A 6,104-nucleotide genomic window follows, 5' to 3' on the forward strand; every position below is an offset into this window, starting at 1 on the left:
CACTACCACCACGACTCCACCCTCAGCCCCCTACCCCCGCTACACACAAACAGAGCCTTTAAAAGAAATCTCCCTTAAGTTTCCCAAACTCTGAGCCTGAAACGAACACAGAAACCCACTAGACTCTCAGATCCGCCCCCAAAGTCATCAAGGATTCTTGGAAAGGAGGAAAGGGGAGCAGAGAGAGGCAGCCCCTCGCAGCCCCTGCCCCGAGTCTACCCCCTCCCAGGAAATGCAATGCCGGGTACTGCCCGGGAAGAGGGAAGCAAAGCCGACCGTGCAAGGCGGTACCTGGAGCCGATCCTGGCTGGGCCGCCGCCGCAGGCGCTCCTGGGGCGGGCCGGGGTTTCCGAGGGGGGGGGCTCCCTCGCGCTCGCCCCTCGCGTTCCGCAATTTGGCCGCCGTCGCAGCTCGAACCGTTTTTAAATTTCCCTCTCTGGAGCTGTCCAGCTCAGAGCATGCGCAGTAGCTGCGTAGGGGGGCTTTTCCCCCAAGGGGTCAGTTACAGGGCAGGGTCAAGGGGATTGCAGCGGGCGTTTCCCAGCAGCAGCGAGCCTTGCACGCCCCGGGGGCTCCGGGTGGGGTGTGGCGCAGGCGGTAGGGACACCCCTGTTCAAACTTTGTTAGCAGTGGCCCCCAAACTGCACGCTCGCGAGCATGCGTTGAGGAGCAGTGAGTGGGAGGGTGGTTTAGGCCCAAAGAATTAAGTTGCAAAAGGATGCTGGGTGCATTAAAAACTTGCAGTCCGTCACAGCCCAGGGGGAAAGCAGATGGGTGGGTGTGGAGATCTGTTGCAGCCCCCTCTCGCTCCCGCAATGGGTGTTTGTGTTGGGGGGGCGGGGGTCGGGGAGGGCGGTGCGGAGAAGCCAGGAGGCCGAGTCGGGGCCCCAGGTAAACACGGATTCAGGCCACCTGTCTCTTTAAGAAAGTTGCGCCCGCGCGGATCGGCGCGGCGCGCGGCCGGAGAGGCCCGCGGAGTCCGGAGCGCTCGAGCCGGGCGCCTGCACCTGCTGGGACCGCTAGGGCGGGGTACTCGGGGTCCGCCAGCCCCCGTCCCGCGTGGAGAGTGAGTCTGCCCGGAGCGAGCGCGGCGGGTCCCTAGGCCCGGCCGGCGGCGGGTGCGGTGGAGGCTGCGGCGCTCGCGGTCCCGCGCGACCGGCTGAGCCCAGCAGAGCGCAGCCGAGCCGTTGGCGGCCGTGGCCCGCCGGTGCGCCCGCGCTCCCGCCTTCCCCGCCGCCCGGCCCGCGCCGCCGGCTGCCCCGCCCCGCGCCCGCCGCGGGAAAGGTGGCGCGGGCCGCGGGCGGCGGGGCTCGAACGCGGACAAAGGTCTCCCCAGCCCCTAGGTGGAGCTTGAGTTAGTTTGATCCTCCGAGGAAGTTTGCGTTTTCGGCCCGCCTCCGTCTTGGGCCTCTGTTGGAATAATTTGCAGTGGGTCAGAACCCGCCTGCCAGTGCAGGAGACGCGGGTTCGATCCCTGGGTCCGGAAGATCCCCTGGAGGAGGGCATGGCAACCCACTCCAGTATTCTTGCCTGGAGAATCCCCATGGGCAGAGGAGCCTGGCGGGCTACAGTCCAAGGGTGACCAAGGAGTCCGACAGGACTCGGCGACTTGACAATAATAATAGTCACAGTCATCCTTTATCTGCTTGTTTCTGCCGCCTGGTTTATCCTTCACACCAGCGCCTTAGGGGACAGGATGATCCTCTTGGGGAAACTGATGCTCTGAGCGGTAATGAGTGGACGAGGGCGCACGGGCGGAGTGGGGATTGGAACCTCGGCCCCCGCGACTCCACGGCACCTGCCCCCGAGTCTGCGCCTCTGGCGGAGTCAGGCCGGGCATCCCGTGCTTCTTGGGTTTCTGGAGGCTGTATTCACGTGATTTGTTTGTCCCGAAGCGGGCAGGGGAGCCGGGTCTCCGCACCCGTGTCCGGGAAGTCTTTCCGACCCTCTGTTTACGTTTAAGAAGGAGCCGGAGCTCCCTAGGCTGGGTGTGCCTGGGTGTTATCTCTCACTCAGGTGGGCTGTGATCTTGGCCGTGCTCCATGTCCCGAATGTTTTCTTGTAGCACCTGGGCGCCCTTGCTTCATTCTTCTCTGCCCGGAGTAAATAGATCAGCTTGCATTCTCTGGGGGTGGGGAGAATGTAATTTACAGATACTAGTTAAGGTCATGGTCATGAAACTTCTCAGTTTTCATCCCTTCGACACCTGCATGTATTGAAACTGTGTATTTTGACCAGTTCCAAAGATGGTTTACATTGCTTTGAATGTCCCCGAATGACCTACAATTAGTTCAGAAGTTAAGTTGTAAGCATTCAAAGCATTTGGGTTTATTTGCATTAATCCTTAAGGGAATTGTCAGTAAATAGTGTGTGTGGCGGGGAGGGGGGCAGTTTGAGGGAGTAGTGGTAAGTTGACAAGCTTCTTTTGAAGTAACAGTCCTTTTCATCTAGGTATAATTTTATATCTTTAGGATGGTTTGGAAAGGAAGTCTCTCTTCTGAAAACTGGCAGATTCAATAAAGCTTTTAAAATAAAAGGCAGACAATCTTGAATTTATGCAGACTCATGCACTATGGGAATAAAAGAGCAAAGACTTCTCACTAAAAGAAGATAGTTGTTTAAGTTAGAGATTCAGGATGTCCTGGGCAGTTCCTTGGAATCCCCTTTTCCTCAGGAACTTGACCTCTCTGCAGGGGTTTTGGTTGGCAACTGTCGTTTCCCTAGAGTGGAGCTTTTGAGTTTTTTGCTCCAGGATTGGTTGGTGAAAACATTGCCACTCAAACGCCTACTGTTAGAGTTATTCAGAAAACTCAGGTAACTTGGCAGAAATCCTTCTTTTGTTAGGTTAATACATCTTCTCCCTTTTATAAATGTATGGTAATTCTCAAACCTGCTGGATTAGAGCAGTCACCTGGGGTGAAATTAGAACCATAAAAGGGAAGAACAGGGGAATCCTCTAACAAGACTTTCTGGTAATTCTATGATTAAGTGTGCGCACCTGTACCAGATGATCTCACTGAGTTAAATAAAGATGACTGATTCTACCCTGTGTTTCTTTTTTGAGTGGAAGAATGTGAAATTCACCTGCTTCCATGGCTATATGGCCCCTTATCATTTGCTTCTGGTTACCAAGAGCCTCAGATCGATTCTGATTTCGCAAGCGGAACTGCTTCCCTGCTAGCAAGATGTCCCAAAGCCTCAACAGTTCATCAGTCCTCTGACTACCAAAGGAAGGCAGAAGAGAGCAGAAACAATAGGTATGCATGTGGCTTCTCTCTCGCTCTCTGGTTTGGCGTAGCAGAGACTGTTTCAACTTGGGCCAGTGTTTCTGAAGTTGAGGTAGTTGAGCAGTATATTATTTGCCTGGTCTGTTCAGAGCTTGGGTGCCCACAACTATGTAAGAAATGTTTGTGATGTTGATTATGAGCTTAAAACCAACTCAGTCATAGCTGGAAAGACCAGTTCCTCACAACAGTGTGTAGGAACAGAGTTGGTATGGAAGGATTAGAAATTACTCAGCAAGCTTCCCTGGTGGCTCAGTTGGTAAAGAATCCGCCTACAATGCAGGAGACCTGGGTTTGATCCCTGGGCCGGAAGATCCCCTGGAGAAGGAAATGGCAACCCACTCCAGTATTCTTGCCTGCAAAATCCATGGATGGGGAAGCCTGGTGGGCTACAGTCCAGGGGGTCACAAGAGTCTGACACGACTTACCAACTAAAACCACCAGCAAGTTTAAAACAGGTTTTGTTTGACCAAGTAGCAATTCCATATTGTTACAGACTACGACTGCTTCTTCTTTCTACTAAGTTCTTGACTTTTGCTTTACTTATTGTTCTGATTTTCTGGCAGCGAAGGGGCAAGGGGAACGTGGTCAGAGATAGATGATCTATAGCAATAAATAATCACTTCTCTTTCTCCCACTCTAATTCACTGATTGGCATAGTGAACCACGGGGCAGGTCCACGAAGCAGAGATATCAAGGTTTTTTTTCAGGTACGATTATATTAGAACAACCCCTCCAGGCCACAGCACCCAGACCTGTATCTGGCACACAGGATGCTTATAGGCTTAAAAATTTTTTTCTTGCTTCATCTATTGCAAAAAAAAAAAAAAAAAACCTAATCAGGTGGTATTTTCTCTTAAGAGAGTTTTCAGTTGAAAAAGCATACCCAGGGTTCACTACCGAAAGTTGATGCTGCCTCTGACAGTAATTTCTGATTCTCATTTCCTAAGAAGTTGGTTCCACGGCACCGTGAAGCGCCTGTTTGATTTCTAAACACAGCTTCCTCAGATGGGGAGGACAGAATGGGTTTTTTTTTTTCCTGTGGGAGACCATGAAAGTACCCTGGCTGTTGATCTCTTTTGCTCCTGTTAGCATGACTGATATGTGTATTATGGTTCTTTGGGAGCACGTTTGTAGAGGAACTGCCGCTTATCATTGTTGGCCTACGTCTTATTTAACAAAAGGATGCTAAACCCTTGGATGTTTCCAGGAAAGGAGTACTCTAAGATTTTTGAATCTAGATGATACCCTATTGCCTCCACCCAGATCCAGTTCCATCACTGCCCTGTGCTATTCCTCAGAAAGGTTGTTGGCAGCTAATAAATTCAGCCTTTTGTTGAATGGCACCCTTGAATGTGCTCCAAGCAGGTTGCTGGAGTTTTCTCTTTCCCTTTATAATACTCTAATTTAGTTGTTGTTTGGGTGATGTCTAGGCATTCCTTTTATGAAGTTTTTTCCTTTGGAGTATGTTTTTGTTTGTTTGAAAATTTGTGTGTTGAAAGAATAAAACCCAGAGGGCTTTTCACCTGTGACTCCCCCAAAGCTAAATTGAGATCACTGGGTTATAAGATTCCAGGGCTTATTTTAACCAGGATAAGGAAAAAACTTTCTCTAACAGAGACAGCAGCTCCAGGCCAGCCTGTCACCTCGGACTGTAGAAAGTGCCCTTCTCCCAGCTGTTGATACAGAGATTGAGAAGAGGTGAAAGGGGCTCACAGACCAGAGACAAGTGGGATTAAATCTCTGAGGCCCACCCAGTGCCAAAATTCTGTGGAATTCCACACCTTATCCTTGAATGTCAGTGCTGAGTCCAAGTACAGTAGCTATTTTTCTACTAAAGTTGAACAGGTAAGCTTCTGTTGCTTTAACAAATGTATACAGTCCATGGAATTCTCCAGGCCAGAATAGTGGACTGGGTAACGTTTCCCTTCTCCAGGGGATCTTCCCAATCCTGGAATTGAACCCAGGTCTCCCACATTGCAGGCCGATTCTTTATCAGCTGAGCCATGAGGGAAGCCCAAGAATACAGGAGTGGGTAGGCTATCCCTTCTCCAGAGGATCATCCTGACCTAGGAATCGAACCAGAGTCTCCAGCATAGCAGGTGGATTCTTAACCAGCTGAGTTATCAGGGAAGCCCATAACAAATATAATTACACCTAATTGTGATGATGGAGAGGAGTACAAAAATAAATCCTTTGAAAGGAAAAAATGCGATATCAATTTCACCGTATATATCTTGGCAACAACCATACTGAAACTATCAGGAAGGTGTCTTTCTATTTGGCTTAAGTTTAAATATCCAAGTAGAGACTAAAACGGGCTCCTAGAATAAAAATATTTTAAAAAGTTGGGTATAGCTCTTGGCGAGTATGACTATCTACATTATTGTAATGCTCACTTTCGGAATAAAAAAAAAAAGATTTATCAGATTGTTTGGCATCATCTTGACTTGAAGCATGTTTTATTTTTGGAAAGCAAATAATTGCAGGCATCTTAACATAGCAATTCCACCTGAGTTAGAATATTTAGAACCATCCATTCCCTGCCAACTCTGTAAATGGGGGGACAGCACCCTGGGAGGAGTGTAATGGCTCAGCTGTGAGGCCAGCCAGGGTTCAAGTCTCAGTGCTGCCCCTCCCTTGTCAGTGGCTTTGGGATGAGTTATTCCTGTGACTTTGTTTCCCTGTTTCTAAAAAACACCACCCACGCTTCAGGGCTCAGTGAGGCTTGGAGACCACACCCAGTGTATGGGAGATGCTCAACCAATGAAGCCTGTGTTTCCAGATTGTGTATTCGTTAAAGTCCTTATTCTGCAGCTA

This window comes from Dama dama, chromosome 5 (assembly GCF_033118175.1).
Source record: "Dama dama isolate Ldn47 chromosome 5, ASM3311817v1, whole genome shotgun sequence".
Lineage (NCBI taxonomy): Eukaryota > Metazoa > Chordata > Mammalia > Artiodactyla > Cervidae > Dama > Dama dama.